Source organism: Ambystoma mexicanum, chromosome 13 (genome assembly GCF_040938575.1).
Source record: "Ambystoma mexicanum isolate Mex_15411 chromosome 13, UKY_AmexF1_1, whole genome shotgun sequence".
NCBI classification, from domain to species: domain Eukaryota; kingdom Metazoa; phylum Chordata; class Amphibia; order Caudata; family Ambystomatidae; genus Ambystoma; species Ambystoma mexicanum.
This window is the reverse complement of record NC_090938.1, coordinates 141,499,326-141,519,146: the sequence shown is the minus strand read 5'-3', so window position 1 is coordinate 141,519,146 and position 19,821 is coordinate 141,499,326. Positions and strand designations below refer to the sequence as shown.

The 19,821-nt window shown below is 46.8% G+C and overlaps 1 protein-coding gene and 1 long non-coding RNA gene across 10 annotated transcripts in view; one reads left to right on the top strand and one right to left on the bottom strand.

The window, feature by feature from the left end:
- ANKS1A (ankyrin repeat and sterile alpha motif domain containing 1A) overlaps positions 1 to 19,821 on the top strand; it is an 855,968-nt gene that overhangs the window by 491,990 nt on the left and 344,157 nt on the right. The window lies entirely within an intron of this gene.
- Positions 10,439 to 11,643, bottom strand: LOC138520993 (uncharacterized). Its single transcript, XR_011282904.1, has 2 exons — positions 11,037 to 11,643; positions 10,439 to 10,919 (listed from the first exon to the last, which is right to left on the bottom strand). It is a non-coding gene; the product is annotated as an uncharacterized lncRNA (long non-coding RNA).

Below are 19,821 nucleotides of genomic sequence, written 5' to 3'. Positions count from 1 at the left end.
GGGGGCCTGTCCCACCATTTTTGGGGCCCCCCCCACCCCACCCCCAATGGCTGGGGGACACACCTCATGCAGGCCTCCCTGGGCCTCCTCCAAACGGCTGCGTGAGCTACACCCCACCTCCATTTGGGGTGAGGGGGGAGAGGGCCACCCCAAAAGGTGGGGCAGGACCCCCATTAGATGGGGCAGTAGGGTTTGGGCACCCTGGGGGCAGATAGCCACACTAATGTGGCCATCTGCACCAAGCCAAGTTGAGTAAACAAAATGCAAATTCACAGGCTGCTTTTTAGGGGGGGCTGAGGGCCACCCTAAATTGGCAGCGCCTGATGTACCGCAACGGGGGGTGGCCCTCAACCCCCCCCCCCACCCCAAATGGAGGGCACCACCTCATGCAACCCTCCCTGGGGGCAGATATCTGCTCCTAGGAAGGGGCATCTGACCCCGGGGAGGGATGCATGAGGTGGGGCCCCCCCTATCTACCCCCAGGGAGGGTTGCATGAGGTGGGGCCCTCCATTTGGGGTGTGGGGGGGTTGAGGGTCACCCCCCGTTGCGGTACATCAGGCGCTGCCAATTTAGGGTGGCCCTCAGCCCCCCCTAAAAAGCAGCCTGTGATTTTGTATATTTTTTTTTGTTTACCCAACTTGGCTTGGTGCAGATGGCCACATTAGTGTGGCTATCTGCCCCCAGGGTGCCCAAACCTTACTGCCCCATCTATTGGGGGTCCTGCCCCACCTTTTGGGGTGCCCCCCCCACCCCACCCCCAATGGCTGGGGGACACCTCATGCAGGCCTCCCTGGGCCTCCTCCAAACGGCTGCGTGAGGTACACCCCACCTCCATTTGGGGTGAGGGGGGAGAGGGCCACCCCAAAAGGTGGGGCAGGACCCCCAATATATGGGGCAGTAGGGTTTGGGCACCCTGGGGCCAGATAGCCACACTAATGTGGCCATCTGCACCAAGCCAAGTTGGGTAAACAAAAAACAAAATGCAAATTCACAGGCTGCTTTTTAGGAGGGGCTGAGGGCCACCCTAAATTGGCAGCGCCTGATGTACCGCAACGGGGGGTGGCCCTCAACCCCCCCCACCCCAAATGGAGGGCCCCACCTCATGCAACCCTCCCTGGGGGCAGATAGGGGGGGCCTCACCTCATGCATCCCTCCCTGGGGTCAGTTGCCCCTTCCTAGGAGCAGATATCTGCCCCCAGGGAGGGTTGCATGAGGTGGGGCCCTCCATTTGGGGTGGGGGTGGTTGAGGGGCACCCCCCGTTGCGTTACATCATGCGCTGCCAATTTAGGGTGGCCCTCAGCCCCCCCTAAAAAGCAGCCTGTGATTTTGTATATTTTTTTTTGTTTACCCAACTTGGCTTGGTGCAGATGGCCACATTAGTGTGGCTATCTGCCCCCAGGGTGCCCAAACCTTACTGCCCCATCTATTGGGGTTCCTGCCCCACCTTTTGGGGTGCCCCCCCCACCCCACCCCCAATGGCTGGGGGACACACCTCATGCAGGCCTCCCTGGGCCTCCTCCAAACGGCTGCGTGAGCTACACCCCACCTCCATTTGGGGTGAGGGGGGAGAGGGCCACCCCAAAAGGTGGGGCAGGACCCCCAATAGATGGGGGAGTAGGGTTTGGGCACCCTGGGGCCAGATAGCCACACTAATGTGGCCATCTGCACCAAGCCAAGTTGGGTAAACAAAAAACAAAATGCAAATTCGCAGGCTGCTTTTTAGGGGGGGCTGAGGGCCACCCTAAATTGGCAGCGCCTGATGTACCGCAACGGGGGGTGGCCCTCAACCCCCCCCACCCCAAATGGAGGGCCCCACCTCATGCAACCCTCCCTGGGGGCAGATAGGGGGGGCCCCACCTCATGCATCCCTCCCTGGGGTCAGTTGCCCCTTCCTAGGAGCGAAACAAGAAGGGGACTCACCTTCTCTCTCCAACGCAGCAGCCGAAAATGGCTGCTGCGTTGGAATTACTTTCAGTTTCACGCCGACGTGCGTTACGCACGTCGGCGTGAAACTGAAGGAAATCCAACCCCCGGGCAGTGAGGGGGGACCTCCCCCTCACATAGCCCGGGGGTTGGATTACAGTTTTGAGCGATCCCTGCTTTGCAGGGATCGCTCAAAACAAGGTGCCAAAAAGGATGAGCTATCTCGTCCTTGGCACTGCGTGTGCACTTCCAAGGACGAGATACCTCGTCCTTGGCACTTAAAGGGTTAAAAACCTCAAACCCAACAAAGGTATGGATCCGAATAGCCTTGCAGCAATTATTTTTGCAAAGCCGTGGCACCTGTGACTGGTTCAGAGACCTGGCCCTGTCGATTGGGGGAGGGGGGAGGGGCTAGGGACCCCTCTCAGCATGTGGTCAGACGCCTACCGGGCTTTTCACCACAGCCAACCGTGCCCCGTCTGTCTAACAGCAAAAGAAAAAGATCCCATCAACAGGACAGTCTGCGTGACAATGTACAACCCAGTCAGCAACCTCATCAAGAGTACTATTAACAAACACTGGCATTTGATCAAAAAGGAGGGCAGTCTAGCCAAGAAACCATTGTTCGCCTTCAAAAAGAACAAGAACCTCAGACACCCTTGTACATATGTTTCTGGAACCCACAAAAACACCATCAACCCCGTGGAACCTCCCACCAGTTGTAGGACACCTCAGCTGCGGACACTGTGTCGCGTGTCGGTACACCACCAACAGCAAAACCTTCACCCATAAGGATTTCACTTGGAAGATGAACAGTCATACCAACTGCGAGAGCAGATTTGTAGTCTACGCCATCAAATGCCCATGCGACATGGTAAATACCGGCAAGACTATCAGACCCGTAAAACAAAGGCTTAACAAACATAGGTCCTGTATCAAGAACCAAGTGCCAGACAAACCTCTGGTTGAACATTTCAACAAAAAAGGACATACTTACGAACAATTCTCCTGGACCGTGCTACAACAGCTCCAGCCACAACGACGTGGAGGGGATATCAATCTGGCCCTCACCAAATTGGAACAAAAATGGGTGCATAAATTGGACTCTGTACGCAATGGTTTAAACATAACCGTAGAATGGAAACACTTTTGAGACACTCCTGCCACCCAACACACATGTCAAATAGCCTTCCTTTACACTAACATGTGTTATTCTGACTAAATTGAAAATGTATGCATGAATAGAACTTGCTTCCTCACTCAATTGTTCCACTTTTGCAACCAGGGGACTAAAATTGTGTTGACACTGCTATTTCAATGTACAAATGCATGGGCCAATAGCTCATACGTCAAAAACTCTTTTGCTTCAACAACTTGTGGATGAAAATGCAGTGATACTTTGTCCTTTCTATATCAGTACCATACTAGTGCTGACACCAGCTGTCCTTTTTGTGCCAATGCTTTTAAATATTGATTGTCAACGATGCCACACTGACTGTCACCGGGTATGGTTGATAAACGTCCACCATTGATATCTCTGCCACTTTCGACAGACACTAGGGCGCCTAGGCCCACAATGGCCAATCGACACAGGCACCTTACACATCCAGCGCACCCCCACGCGCTTTTTAAAAACGTTAACCATGCTTTTTAAATCATCCGGCATGGTTCATAGCTTTTCACCCCTAGGGGACTACCTCTCCCATGATGCCCTGCCGCACCAGTAGTCCATACCTCTGAGTACACTCCCCCCCCCCCACCCCCCACCCTCCCGCCTTCCACGTGACACGCAATTGGGTAAGACACTGACCATGATGTGATTGGTTCGCTCGGCCGCCTCCCACACCAACCGCACATCCCCATTGGCTGAACGTCAGCCTCTATGTACATTTATAGACACGGAAGCCGGTCTCCCTCGCACAGCACCACTGTGAGCTGAGGACCCCGCGAGCACAGACTGTTAGGAAAGATTTCGTAATTGTAGGTAATTTTCCTTCCATGTGGCAACCCCTAAACTTTTTGCTGTTGTTTTTCACCTTGTTCTTGACTTTGCCAGAGAAGTGCAGCCTTCTGCCGCACTCCTCTGGGCTTTCGCTCCTTTCTTACGGGGAAACTGACATGCCCTTAAGACAGTCAGTACCGGGGAACGCTGTTTCCCGTAGTTTCTTTTATCATGTTGCGGCTTTCGTGCAACATGACACAAGAGGGCACTGTAAGCTAAGTTACAGCTCTCTTGGGTCTCTAGCCTTCTACAGGCCCTAGATACTCGTTTAGGATTGTATCTGATCGGTGCAAGTGATTCAGGGACGGGAATGGTGGCAGCGATCGTTTCTTGTGTTTTGAGCTCCTTTTGGCGTTCTAAGCACGTTTCTCGTGCTTAACCCAAAATGGTGGCCTGGCTCCCAAAATGACCAGACCACGAGGCTCCTTTGTCCTGTCCGCTGACCGTCTTGCTCCCTTCACCTTCCCCAGGTCGAGCCGACCCGGGGCCTTCCTTATTTGGGCATGTACTTTCCCGCGAAACACGGATGCTTTCGCTGACTTCTACATGTCTTGTGTGTGCCTCCAGGATGTGGGCTGGGATGTCTGGTCCCAATACACATCCTGGGTGCCAGAGAGTCTAGGGTGGTGTGAATGCCTGGGACCATGAAACAAGATGTGTACCTTTACTGTGTTCTAGTAACCACTAGAGATTTGTAGAAAGACAGGCCAATCAAATGGTTGGGCCTGTCTACTTAATTTAAATTATAAAAGCAGAAAGTGTGTTGCCTAATCTTTGGCAATCACAGAATAAATCTGCACGTGGGTATAGATTATTTCAATCTCAAAAACACAAAAATGAAAGTACAAACAATACATAAAAAGAATTTTACTGTTTTGTAAAGAACATATCAAGAGAAGGTAGATGCAGAGAAAGCATAGTAACGTGATTATTTTGGATAATTATTTGGTCGTTATTCAAAAACAATAAACAAATTTGGGAATACAGTTTTGGAACAATTCCTATGTACAAAACATTAAGACAAATGAAATATATACATTCAAATAAGTATAATTATATACTAAACTTGAAGACAATTGAAATGTGTACATTCAAATAAGTATAGAGTATTTCGAGCCTAGTATTTCTAGGCGAGAGAAATTACAAATTCCAAGGGTCTGTTCATATTAGATATCTGTTCGTTAGCCAACGTGATCCCAAGTTGGTTGGTAACAAAGGTTGGTTTCAACTTGGTTTGGGACAGGTGTGTTGTTAATTCCTGTGTTTGTCACGTTTCGGCGGTAAAGATTTGGGATTGGATCCGCCTTCATCAGGGCTGAGAATCAGAGACCCTGTAAGAGGGTGACAAAGGTAATGATGAGATTGGTTATAATACCCTGGTGGTCCCTATTAATGGGGCCGAGGTTGCATTTGAATTTAATCTCATGGCGACCGGATTCCAAACTTACATGCCGGTACGCCTTGTTCAAGCGTTTGGTGTGATCACGTGTCGTGGATAGGGTAGGACCATCTAGTCCTTGAACCCGAGGTATAGTTGCCTGGCTCAGGTTTGCTGGTATCCCAGTGTATCAAAGTTTACATGGGCGATCTTCAAGCTGTTAAATATAAATGGAAATTACCATCAGGTCATATTCGATCCTGATTACTCAGTAAAACATATGCAGCTTAGTACAGCATTTGGAAATTGTAACGTGTAAGAAAATTGAATTGTAGCATGTTTATTTATTGTTGTAATCATTATATAAAATTCAATGATTTCTGGTCTCGCCACGTGAGAGTACTGTATATCAGCTTCTAATTAGAGAGGAGTATGTGTTTTTCTCACTCTCGTAGTCCTTGGGGTCATTTTCATATGCAAAAGGGCATATTAAATAAACATTTACGCCATAATGTATTTACAGTTTAGTGGCAGATGCAAAGGTATCGTAAGTACCCGTGTGTCGGCATTAATGTGTGAATATAAATACTCGCGGGTTTACGTAACAGCTGGTAGAAGCTCAAAAGGTTCCCGTGAAGCAGGATGAATTTACAGCAACATTCATACGTTTGTGAAGTTAGTCGGGAGGGTGGGGGGGTGTGGGGGGGGGGGAGGGGAAACCTGGTCCCTAGTCCCCGAGGGTGAGATGATTTAGCGGCCTCTGGCTTACCTCATTAATCACTTTACTGGTGCTGAATCATGCTTCCTTAGTGCCTTCGTCTGCCGTGAATTGGATCGGCAGGGCGCATATTCGCTGGAGTGAAGCTGGGCTGGCACTCGCTGAGTGAACGGACGCGTAGCTGTGGACGCCCACGCATGCGTACTGGGAACATTTATTCTAAAAATGGCAGAGCAAGCATTTTCTGGATGCGCATGCTCCCTTGTTGCCTGAGAGAACTACAGGCTGGTAGTTCGTTGTGATCCTGGTGTGTGTTGCCCACATTTGTTAGGCAAGTGCTCACTCCCATATATGTTTAGGTATGCTATTGATTTACTTTTATTTATTAGGCGTATTGCGCCATGGATGAAGCTGGGCTGGCACTCGCTGAGTGAACGGACGCGTAGCTATGGACGCCCACGCATGCGTACTGGGAACATTTATTCTAAAGTTGGCAAAGTAAGCATTTTCTAGATGCGCATGCTCCCTTGTTGTCTGAGAGAACTACAGGCTGGTAGTTCGTTGTGATCCTGGTTTGCGTTACCCACTTTTGTTAGGCAAGTGCTCACTCCCATATATGTTTAGGTAAGCTATTGGTTTACTTTTATTTATTGGGCGTGTTACGCCATGGATTGGTGGTATTGAGTGGAGCGGTTGGTGAAAGGAATGGCTTAGTGGTAGTTTTCTAGCCCAGGGTCACGTAAGCCATGATTGGAAGTTACATGAGCACAGAGGCACATTGAGAGAGTATAGGTCCAGCATCATTTGTTATTAGGTGATGGGTTGAAAAATTTCATTGAGGCCATGATGATAGGTATCCAGCCTATGGATCCATATGGCTTCCTTTTTGTTGAGGCTGTGGTTGATGTCTGGTCCGCCTTTTACTTTTTCAATTACCCACCACAGGATGTCATTGGGGGTGTGATTGAATTTCAAAAAGTGTTCAACCAATGGTGCAGTAATGGTTTTGCATCTAATTTTAGATCTGTGTTCAGATATTCTTGTGTTAATAGCTCGTGAGGTTTGGCCGATATAGCGTAGGCCGCATGGGCACTCTATGCAGTAAACTACATTCTGGCTTTTGCAGTTTGTCAGGTCCCGGAGCGTCCACGTTCGGCGTCCGATTTGGAAGGAGCTCATTTTTTTGGTAAGTTTGCAAGCTACACAGTTACCACATGGGTGGTGTCCTTGCAGCGGTCGGAGGGTGCGGGTGGTTTGTGAGACGGGTTGAAAAAGTGAATGCACGAGGTGTTCCTGTAGATTTTTTCCTCGTTTATAGGCAAATCTTGGAGCAGGTTCCTCAGGCAGATTCAGGCGTGCAATATTCCAATGTTTGTTAATGATCTGTTTGATTTTTGAGGTGTGTGCTCCAAATGTGACGACACACGTTAGTTGTTTCTCCTGGGTGGCTGTGTTATCTTTATCTTCGTGAAGTAGGTTCTCCCGATTGCTGTTTCGAGCTCTCCTATTAGCTAGATTGAGTTGTTTCTTGGGGTATCCCCTGGCTAGTAGCCGTGTGGTCAGGCTCTGTGCATGAATCTTGTAGTCATCTATGGAGGAGCAGTTGCGGCGTATTCGGAGGTATTGGCCGTAGGGTAGATTGTTTCTGGTGTGTGCCGGGTGGTTGCTGGTAAAGTGTAGGAGAGTGTTTCGGGCCGTTGTTTTTCTGTAGAGGTCACAAAGTAACTTTCCATTCATGGCACGAATTGTGAGGTCCAGAAATTTAATTTCCTGGTTGTTTTGTTCCATCGTCAATTGGATATGTGTGTTACACGAATTGAGCCAGTTCCAGAAATTGGTGAGATCATTTGCAGTACCTGTCCAGATGAAGATCACATCGTCGATATAACGATACCAATTGCTAATGTTGGGTTGCCAGCTATTTTGATCGGAGAACACAAATTCCTTCTCAAATTTGGCCATGAATAGAATGGCAAGGCTGGGTGCGAACGCTGCCCCCATAGCCGTACCCTTAGTTTGTAAGTAAATGGTATTGTTGAAGGTGAAGAAATTACGTTGTAATGCAATTGTCATAATTTCAACGATGAAGTTCACCGGAGTCCTGGTGTTAGGGGGATTGGAGGTAAGCCATTCTCTTATACTTTCAATTGCGTCTGCCTGGGGAATACTGGTATAAAGAGATTTAATGTCCATTGTAACCAGTATTTGTTCCCGGGGGTTGAAGTCCAGAGCATCAAAGATATTTATTGTGTGTGTAGTGTCTCTGAGATAAGTGGGGGTTTGGATACTGATTGGTTGCAGAAAAGTATCCACAAACTTGCATAAAGGTTCTATAATTGAACCACATCCCGAGACTATCGGACGTCCTGGTGGGTTTATAGAGTCTTTGTGAATTTTGGGTAATGAATAAAAGCAAGGGGTCCTGCCAACTGGTTTGGTAAGGTATTCTGCTTCTTTTTCTGAGATCCATTCACGTTGCAATGCAAAATTGACAGCTTCCGAGATTTCTTGTGATATTTCACGGGTAGGGTCTTTTCTTAGTATTGAATAGCTTTCTCGGTCATCTAGTAGTGCTAAGGCCATGTTTTTGTATTGGTCTATAGTCATAATCACCAAACCTCCTCCTTTGTCCGCTGGCTTGATGATAATATTTTTGTTTGTCTGTAGTGATATTAGTGCTTGTTTTTCAGCTCGAGACATGTTATTTTTGATTTTAGTGGTTTTCTTCCGTAAGTGGTCCAGGTCTTCTAACACACATCTTTCGAAGGTTAAGAGATCTGGTGGTATTTGCCCATCAGTAGGTGTAAATGTCGATGGGTTATGTAGTCCAGTGTCTTCATTTGTTTCTTCACGTTCCAGATTGTGATTCTGAAAGAAGGTTCGTAGTCTAACTTTTCTTAGAAAGGTTCGTACTTCCATCTCAGAGTTGTACCAATCCGTTTGTGCTGTAGGCACAAAGGATAGGCCCTTCGTGAGGACTGAGGACTCAGCAGATGATAGTGGGATCTTTGCTAGGTTGAAGACTGGAATTGCCTCATGCTCTTCAATATTGCCTAATATCGTTGTCTGCGGCGTCTGGGACGTTGGTTTATTCTTCCGCCGCGTGGTAGAAATCCCCATTGTGGCGGGCCCCATTGGGGGTTGCCAAATCCCCCACCACCCCCTAAAAAAGGAGGAAAAAATGGGGAAGGAGTCGGATATCCAAAATTCGCTGGTATTTGGCCTTGTGACCTGGGTTGTGATCGTGATTGGTCGTCCGAGGATGATCCACTACTCGAGCTCGAGAAAGCTACCCCTTTTTTACGATTTCTTAGATTTCCTTGATGAGTGCCTTGGTTTAGGCTATTTATGTAGTTATCGGAAATGTAGGGATAAATTGTTTCCAAATTGAAGTCTTTGATATCTTTCTGCAATTTTTTGGTTTTGCGATTGAGGGTAGCACTCTTGAAGTCTTCAAACTGTTTGTTTATGTCTGTTAATAAGTTCTTAGCATTAGCAATTGTTGCATTAGTCGAAAAAGTTGTTTCTTCAAGATCTAGATCTTTCTGAATTTTAGAAGCAGTTCGTATTGCAGTATTAATAGTTAGTACCATAAGATCGCGGCTGCATTTAGTAGCCACGTAGCTGAAGTTAGTCACGTACTCCTTATCATCTAGAAATAGACACGGGGTGTTGCGAACGACTAAACCACTAGGGATGATGCTGGCACGCAGATACTCTCTCAAAAAGTGCGCATGGAGTTCGGTACGGAAACATTTTTTCTTCAGTCTCAAGATGTTGTCTCCTGAATTATTGCCCCCTTGAGGTAGAGCAGAGTTTTCCCCAGTCGGGGTGAAAAGTGAGGGGCCACTAATTGTGTCCAAAATTTCCTGTTCTGTGAAGCTTAAGGTCGTGCCTTCCGCCATCCCCTATTTTTGGGGGGGGGGGGGTTTATTTTTGGGCGTGTTGAGTAGATGATAAAATAACGTAAATATTTATCAAAAAGCGGGTATCCTATCCAGATCCGTGTGGGCACCAAGCAATTTGTTCTACTTGATAGAGAGCTAAGATAGTGGATTTTGAGGGGGGTGGGCCTATAAGTGAAAGAGTTTGGTGCAGGCCCTATCTGTACAGAGTACGGAACCCTAAGCAACGCGGTTGCCCGTAAATGGTAACAAGATTTAGGGGATGGCCGTTAAAGAAAAGGTACATGGCCAAATATAAGACCATGAAACAAGATGTGTACCTTTACTGTGTTCTAGTAACCACTAGAGATTTGTAGAAAGACAGGCCAATCAAATGGTTGGGCCTGTCTACTTAATTTAAATTATAAAAGCAGAAAGTGTGTTGCCTAATCTTTGGCAATCACAGAATAAATCTGCACGTGGGTATAGATTATTTCAATCTCAAAAACACAAAAATGAAAGTACAAACAATACATAAAAAGAATTTTACTGTTTTGTAAAGAACATATCAAGAGAAGGTAGATGCAGAGAAAGCATAGTAACATGTGATTATTTTGGATAATTATTTGGTCGTTATTCAAAAACAATAAACAAATTTGGGAATACAGTTTTGGAACAATTCCTATGTACAAAACATTAAGACAAATGAAATATATACATTCAAATAAGTATAATTATATACTAAACTTGAAGACAATTGAAATGTGTACATTCAAATAAGTATAGAGTATTTCGAGCCTAGTATTTCTAGGCGAGAGAAATTACAAATTCCAAGGGTCTGTTCATATTAGATATCTGGTCGTTAGCCAACGTGATCCCAAGTTGGTTGGTAACAAAGGTTGGTTTCAACTTGGTTTGGGACAGGTGTGTTGTTAATTCCTGTGTTTGTCACGTTTCGGCGGTAAAGGTTTGGGATTGGATCCGCCTTCATCAGGGCTGAGAATCAGAGACCCTGTAAGAGGGTGACAAAGGTAATGATGAGATTGGTTATAATACCCTGGTGGTCCCTATTAATGGGGCCGAGGTTGCATTTGAATTTAATCTCATGGCGACCGGATTCCAAACTTACATGCCGGTACGCCTTGTTCAAGCGTTTGGTGTGATCACGTGTCGTGGATAGGGTAGGACCATCTAGTCCTTGAACCCGAGGTATAGTTGCCTGGCTCAGGTTTGCTGGTATCCCAGTGTATCAAAGTTTACATGGGCGATCTTCAAGCTGTTAAATATAAATGGAAATTACCATCAGGTCATATTCGATCCTGATTACTCAGTAAAACATATGCAGCTTAGTACAGCATTTGGAAATTGTAACGTGTAAGAAAATTGAATTGTAGCATGTTTATTTATTGTTGTAATCATTATATAAAATTCAATGATTTCTGGTCTCGCCACGTGAGAGTACTGTATATCAGCTTCTAATTAGAGAGGAGTATGTGTTTTTCTCACTCTCGTAGTCCTTGGGGTCATTTTCATATGCAAAAGGGCATATTAAATAAACATTTACGCCATAATGTATTTACAGTTTAGTGGCAGATGCAAAGGTATCGTAAGTACCCGTGTGTCGGCATTAATGTGTGAATATAAATACTCGCGGGTTTACGTAACAGCTGGTAGAAGCTCAAAAGGTTCCCGTGAAGCAGGATGAATTTACAGCAACATTCATACGTTTGTGAAGTTAGTCGGGAGGGTGGGGGGGTGTGGGGGGGGGGGAAGGGGAAACCTTCCCCCCCCCTGGGACCACCGTGGTCCGTGATTGGTCCACGAATGGTGTGAGTGTTGACGAGCGGATCTCCCATTGGGTCCCCTCCGTTTTGGCGCGAAGGGAACCGTGGATAAGAGGGGGCTGGAAACACCACTACAATGTCGATCTCCTGAGTTCTCACGAACGAAGGAATACAGGAGCCAAGTATCCTGCAACCAAGAGGCTGGACCGAGGAATCGCTGGTGACCCGCTGAAGGACTTCTCCTCTGCACTGCTGTCGCCTTGTGAAACCCTTTTCACCTTTGATCGAACCAGAAGGCCTGTACTGGTACTTCGACCCTTGGAATAGCGGGAACAGCTATTCTCGGCATTTTCACCATCTCCTGCCAGTAAGCCTTCGGAAGCATCTCTGGGCCATCCAGCTGACTGACCAGCTTACACGGGAGTCTTGCTCTGTAACCGCCGCCAGGTTGTGTAGTATTTCGAGTCCTTGTCACTCTCACACGCTTCGTACACTTGGCGTTCCCAGGTCTGAAGTGAGTAGTGTACATTTGGCTCAGATACACACGGCCGCTCCGTTTCCCTGCTGTGGTAACAAACTGTGCGGGTTTCTTCGATTGGGACGTCTTTTTACTCAACACGACGACGAGGCGTTCCCTGCTCTTCTGAACCTGCCAGCTGCTGAAACTGACGCGGAGAAGCCTGGGTCTGCTTGCATCGGGGACCGGTGAGTAGCATAGCTAGGATCTGGTTGCCCTCCTGCAGGAGCCCATTGCTTTTCCCCGCTGTGTCAAACAGCACCCTTTTCCGTACTCGCGCTCTGCTTCTGCCCACTGTGGAGGCTGCGCTTGAGTCGCGCAACGTGTTCTTCTTCTTTTGTGCACTAAACTGAACTGCCTGATTTCCCTCGAAGAGCTTCTCCTTTTGCCCGTTGGCACTAGCGCGTGCAGGTACTTTTGAGCACAAGGCTCCACTCTTCGCAGGGCTCGGACTTCCATCTAGTTAGGTGCCTCTGAAGGGGAACTGGGTCTAAGCATTATTTCGCACTGCCTGTCTTCCTTCCCTTTTATATGGACTACCCATTTTGTGCATCTAACGCTTGAGACTGTCGTATTTGTATATATATTGTGTTGATATGGTATGTGTTGGTTTACTATCGTTATATTGTGATTTTCTCGCTACGGTCATTGTTTTAAAGGCCTTGGAATAAATGTGTATATATTTTTAATATAACAACTGTTTGGAGTAGTTTGTAAGTGATCTTGCTTTGTGTGCTCATTGCGGGCTTTCAGTCACCCTCACCCCTCTTGAGACCTAGTCGTGACCGCCGCGATCGCTACCTTGATTGGTCTGGCTCGTCCAGAGGTTACCCTATTCCAAGTAATTAGGTTGGCCTTCTGAACTTCTGCGCCACCAGGACGGAGTTCAGAAATCCGTCTTAACACAGACGCACTGCGGTAAGTTGATGGGGTCCTTAACCTGTGTTACTCTATTCAATGACGCAACGCCTGCATTTAGGAGCGACTTTCACGTACGGTCTTTTTATAACTAACCACGTGCTTTCGCCCACTTACAACTGCAATCACGCACTATCTACTAGCTTTGATTAGCATTTTATGGCACTCCTACTCCAAGGCACCTCTAAAGTTGTTTGTAGACCCCGCCTCCAGCACCATAATTGTGCACATGCAGCGTGCATTTTGTTCCATAGACCAGAACGCACCGTTTTCACGTTGCACCAAGCATAGGACCGGATGCTTTCAGAGCCAGATATATTAACATGGACCACACTGTTTCACTCATGCGTCACCATTTCACACCTGGTGGTCTACCAGGCATTCTGCACAGGCCTGCATCACTGTTGCGCATCTCAAGTTCCGATCTACGCACCAGAGAGGATACACTACACCTGGAGCCATACTCACTTGTGGAACCATGTCACTCCACTTACCTCCATGGATACTTCACGGCCAACCGGAACTATTCGCCGAGTTCCACATAGAATACTTCTTCACTCTATGGGCACGTATGGACTACTGCCACGGCAAATAGGGGGTACAGACCCCTGGCAGGATTCCCTCACCACTACCGAATCCACCACTAGTAGACCTCTTTGAGGATCAGTTGGTCATGATCCTCCCTTGTTTTCCTCTCAGATTTGGGACCCACCCTGGCCCATTCCAGTCTGCGGGACCCTGAGAGGCGTCGGCCTTCAGGACACTTAGGCCTACTCTTAAAGTCCAACTTCGCACTAGCAATCCAACAATTATGAGGATTGTCCACAGCATCCTACTGCTATTGCAGCAGCAGGTAAGCTGTTTTTTGATACACCACGTGATGTATCACCACGGCACCACTCGGCCAGTATTGAATACTATTATGAACCAGTCAATTATTCTCTGAGCTCCTGACAGCTTCTTTTAAACCTACAGATTCTACGGACAGCACCACAATTGGTGTCTCTCCTGACGAAGGCCAGCATATAGACAGGCTTCAATCAAGCCCTATTTTGGCCGAAACACACTTGTGTCGATCCCCGTGACACAATTGTACCATCCCCCTCTCGTGTATGTTTTGTAAAGACTGTTGTGTACACCTTGTGTGAACCAATCCTGGGACCATCTTAAGTCTCAGGCGCACTTCCCTTGCATAGTAGGTTTTTTCTACCTCATCTGTCTTTGGAATGTGCCTCCTTGTGGAGTTTTGACCTCAATACCTCTGAGGTCGACACTCACCCGTGTTACCATCGTTCACAATCACTCTTGTCCATTTGTTTTCTCAAAACTTTCGTGCTTATCGAAAGTACTGTAAAGTAAATTGTAAAATCAACACAAAATGCTCTGTCGTGAAATAAACATACACACACAGAACAACTTTATGGCTTGTAGGATCTTTTCATCCTGATTATTTTCTTCTCATGTTGTAATTTGGCCTTTTTCCTGCCTTTCCAGGTCAGGAAATCCCATATAAGGCCATGCACTTGCCTGGGAAAGCTGCTACTTTCGCGGTTCAGTGATGCCTTTGTCTGGCCCAGGAAAGGGGTGGGACGGTTTAGTCCCATTCCACAATCGCAGTGCCAGAGAGTCTAGTTGTGGGACATGAGTGAAAACAATATTTGTCCCTGATTGGACAACTACTGGCTGTTTGCATGGTGCAAATCCTTACCATTGGTGGGCTTGGACTTGCCTCCAGACTGGTCTTTGGATAAGAGGACTCCTGCAGCCATTTCCTCAGATCAGCATTGGGGCCAAGAATCCCTCATAAAACAGCTGACTGAAGATTCAAACATTCCTTGTGGAGGTTTGACATCCCTTTCTGCATCTGGTCCGGGAAGCCCTGTTGGACTACCTGAGTGCTGAAGACCTTGAGCAGTGCTTCAATCCTTGGACTAGTGGAACTAACAAGTCTCAACTGCCTTCTCGAAGATCTAGCATTCCTGAGCCTTCAGAAGAGGTCCTAGACCACCCTGTGGATTGACCAGCTCCCTCGTTGCTTTTCCCCGGTTGCACTCGGAACTTCGGTAGTAGCCAGCTTGTGGTACAAGTCACATTCCCTCCGAATTTCAGCATCCCAGCATCAAGGGATCCTGTCCTAGAGAAATCTCTACAATCGCGACTGGAAGAACGCCCGTCTATTGCCTTTGTGCAGAGTCCATTGCTGAAACTTGCCTTCCCCAGTCCTGTGAAGTGCCCCGAAGAGGCCTGCATCTGTAAATCTTGCATATTTTCATCGCCAGGGATTGCATCTTGACTGAACAGGAAGAATCCTTGCACCCGCATCGCCTGGGCACCTATCACTGGATCCAACCGCAGGAACTCCAATGACCCCTTGTCAACTGGGAAAATCGGAGTCCGGAGATGCCTTTTGTTTAAATTATTTGTTTCCCCCCCTGTCCTCCATAGCAAAACATTGGGAACAAGTCCCTTTGTCTTCAACCTTCCATTCCACTGCCTTTTGGTCGTCGAACCTGGGTAGTATTTGCTGAAAGATAAGAACACGGTTACTTACCTTAGTACCATTGTTGAATATCTTCTTAGAACACTCACCAACACAAGTGAATTCTATCTTGCCTGTGAAGACTTCTTCTGGGGGGAATCATTGTGGCCCCCTGTGCCCAAAAGGCCACAATGTCCCATTCTTTTTAGGGATTGTACTGCTTCATTTAGGGAAAAGACTTGTGAATTGGTTCCATCATATACTGTATTATTTTACTTACCTCCTGTGTTAAATCATGTGCATGCATTTTCTGAACATATGGTGAATGTATGTGTTTATGATCGAGTGTTGTGCTATGTCACATGCTAGTTTCATTTTTCAATGTGTATAGAAGGCCTAGAATAATTATTAGTATATTCCTGTCTAAATTGAAATGTCTGTTGTATTGTGTGGACTCATTGTGCCCTGTTGGGCAGAATTCCCACCTTGTGTGTAATTCTCCCCACTTGGTGAGTTTCCCAGCACTTTCTGCTGGATTATTGTTTTTTTTCTGACTCTCCTGAGTTAGTGACATCCTTTTTCCTCACTCATTCATTTTACTGTAGCTCTGGGAACCCTTTTTTGGTTGCTTTTGATGTAGCCTGCTTTCCTCCATCTTTTTGTGGCATCTGTATTTTATTTTTGTAGCACACAGCACCTTCTGTGCATTACTTCTGGTAGCTTCTTGAGCTTCCCCGTTTGGTTTTCTTTTTCTTTTCCTGTTCCAACACAGTGTTACCACGATAGGGGGATACCTTTTATCCCAACTATACTTTTCTTTTGTGAGATGAGCACACATCACCTTATGTGGAGTGCTGAGGGAATACATAGTATCCCTTTTCTCACGTCTTCTGTAAATATCTAGTTAGTGGCAAGTCTTTTGGTGGCAGTGGACGTTTTCTTTCTGTTTTTGTGAAACTTAGGTCGCAGGCTGTATTCACAGCTGCGGTGAGGGACACATGGGTCACCATTGACTTAACATGGTGCCAGTCTTCTTTGTCTGCCAACTCCCAATGACTTTTCCTTTTTTTTTAGCTGCCTTCTGCTGACCTCGGTAGCAGAGCTCCTGATCTGTCTTTTGTCTTCGTCGGGTTTCTATGGAAAAGCCCGCCAGAGGTGCCAGTGTGTCTGGGAGAACAGGAAGCTGGGAGGAGACAAACTCCTCAGGTCTTTGTCCTGTCTGCCTGGAAGAAGTTATGACTGGGTGCCTAGCTGTCCCCTTTGAACAGCCACTACCCAAACCTCGAATGTAGCATGCATGCTGATTGGCTGGGTTTCTGTATATAAGCTGAGGGTCTAGATGCAGAAGCCAGAGTCGGCCACTCGAAGGTCCATTCTGAAGAAAGGACGCCTGCAGCCACCTCCAGCGAACGCCAGAGCCGACTGACTGCTGCATCTCCAGCCCTTTCTTCTGTGCGACAGGGAAAATCTTGACCAGACAACTTCCTCCCTTAGACTAGTGGGTCTAAACGGTCTGAAGACCAGCTACAGTTTGAGCCATCCCACTATGAGCGACGACCCACCCGGCCAGTAATCTCTGAATACCCTGGGTCCTCTGGCACTGCAGATGTGCATCGTCTCACCAAATTTGATTTCCAGTTGCAAACTTGTGGGCATCTGTCTGGGCCTACAGAGTCTCCATTCCGATTGTTGAAGTCCCCTCAGCTGAGTCGTGAACAGAGAGAAAGAAGGAAGTCTGCTGGGTGACAACCAATGCTTCTACAAAGCCTGTGTTAGGCCTCCACAACCAGTTGCTGCACGGATAGTCTGCTGGGCTTCCCTGTGACCGAGTCTGTTTGCTCCCGCTTAATTTTCTCCCCCAGCCATGGCCAGAGACCTGAACCGGAACTGCTGCTGTCTTACCTTGGGGACCCGCCAGTGACATTGTTATTTATTTGAAAAGGTACTGTCTCGCTCCTGGGTACTTACCTAGCCAGTTGTTGGGTTGCTGTTAACTCTTCTTGAGCTTCTGGAGTCATGTTGGGGTGGATGAACAACCGCGTTCTCCCAGGCCTCAGGACATCTGTCCTAGGGGTTGAAATCCTTCAGGTGGCCTACCTAGCCCCCCCCCCAAACCCTTTTGAATCTAATTTCATTATCTACCTGCCACGAAAAAGCATCTTCCGGGAACGTATAAATCTCACAGCGCCTACCTTCCTAAATTCTAAAGTTCAGGCCTGGACAGTTATTTACTTACCAGCCTTGCTCTTTCCAGTAAATGTTGGTGCTTTTATATGATTTGATAACTTGAAACTACTCTTACTACTTACCTGTTATTCTTCTAAAAGTCTACTATTGAATTGAGTATTGCAACAGTAAATATCTACTGTATATATCTATCTGTATGAACTGTTTTACTTACCTGAATTGCATATTGATTTTAACAATGACTTGGTGTATACAATCATATTTTATATAACTACAGTGTGTAAATGTTTCCTTGACTCTAAGTGTGACTAAAGGTCTTTGCACTCACCTACAGCCCTTCTCCCTCAGAGTAAGCCTGGCTGTTTGACCATAGTTACCAGACCTTTTGGGTAGTTCATGACAATCCTAAGAGTTAGAGCACTGTACTTCTACGAGGTGAGCCTTCTAAAGCCCTACCACAGGACAGGTCATTTCCCCTCCCTCTTTCTTAGAGATTGTCTTAGTTCTGTCCAGGTTCATTCTTTCTGTCTTGTAGGCTTTGAGACTCTTTGTTAAAAAATATATCTTCAAGGTTAATTAAACCAATAAACAGTTTGATAGGAATTGAATTCTCACCTGAGCAGACTTATATTCAATGGGAAGCCAATGCTGAAAGCAAGAATTTCCCCGACCAACGCGCCACTCGCTACCCGGTAACAAAACCCCGAGAGGAAGTGTGCGCCAGTCAGGGAAACCCTCTGGGGAAGAAAACCCTGGTCGAAAGCAGAATCCGATGGCTTGATGTGGCTTGCAGGATGTTGTCACCGATGCAATGAAAGTTCGAAGGCGGGAAGGCTTCTTCTGGAGAGGGTGACAATTGGAACAGATGAATATGAGGAACTCAGAAAGGATGAAGAGAAGCAGGTACATAATAGTAATACTTTCCCCTAACCTCTTGACCTGCCGAGTCTGGAATACCAGGAGAGAAGCCGAAGAGGCGGGAACCAGAGAGAGCAACAGGGTGACAATTCTGCCAAAAAGAGGTAAAGGTGAGTGAACTCGTTTAATCAGAAACCTAAGAAGCCCGGAGAAACACTTAGAATGTAGCTCAGGCGGGAAATGGATATTACCCGGAAGACTGTAGCTCGAGAAACTAGAAACGGCGTCTCTAAACGAGGCGCAGGTAGGAACCGGATGGATCGGGTGAACAGAGAATGCTGCGGGAAGGATCTGGAAAGTTTGAAGAAAGACACAGTTAGTATTAGTAAGGAGTGTGAAAGGTTTATCAAGGGATTGAAGGGCACAATCTAGTTGCAAACTCACGGAGCATCAGCTAGAACAGTAGCGACGCGAAGAGCTGGAAACCTTCGTCATATGAGGGATCACGTGAGCGGTACGCCGCACCTCTGGCGAACGTGAAAAGACTGGAACGGTGATCACAGATCTGCTTGCTCTGTGATCGGCCATCTTGAAGATACCGCTCTAAATAGAACCACAGAGCCGATATGGACCAAAGAGACCACTGTTTTGTGTGTGTCACACTCTTGAGTATTGTTCTCCTCTCAAATATTTTGGTTGTTCAACTTCCAATTACATTCCACCTCTTCCCAGGGTGCTGCTTCATGTATCAAGCTTATCTTCCTGAGCTCACAGGTATTTATTCCCAGTGTTTTTCTCAATTAAGCTCTTTCTTATCCTTGTGATATGAGTTGACTTCTCTGACCCCACAGGTCTGTATTCCTCCAGTGTCTCTTTATTGTATTCTCTTTCTTGTCCTTGGATGTAGGTTGACCTTTCCCTTTACCCAAGATATCAAGCTTCCAACTTCATCTCTCTCTCTGGTTTTCAGATTTATTCTCATTAACACAGTCCTGGTGTAACAAGATTCTAGTTTTGTTTCTCTCCCACTCTGCTTTTCGTGTTTCTTTACTTCGCTAATACACTTCTGTTTCCTTGGCTTATTTTTTCCATCTTTTCACATTAGTACTGGGACGAGTTTTATGAGTCCCTCTTGATCGTCCAGTATTCCCGTTCCCTGTATCACCTTCTG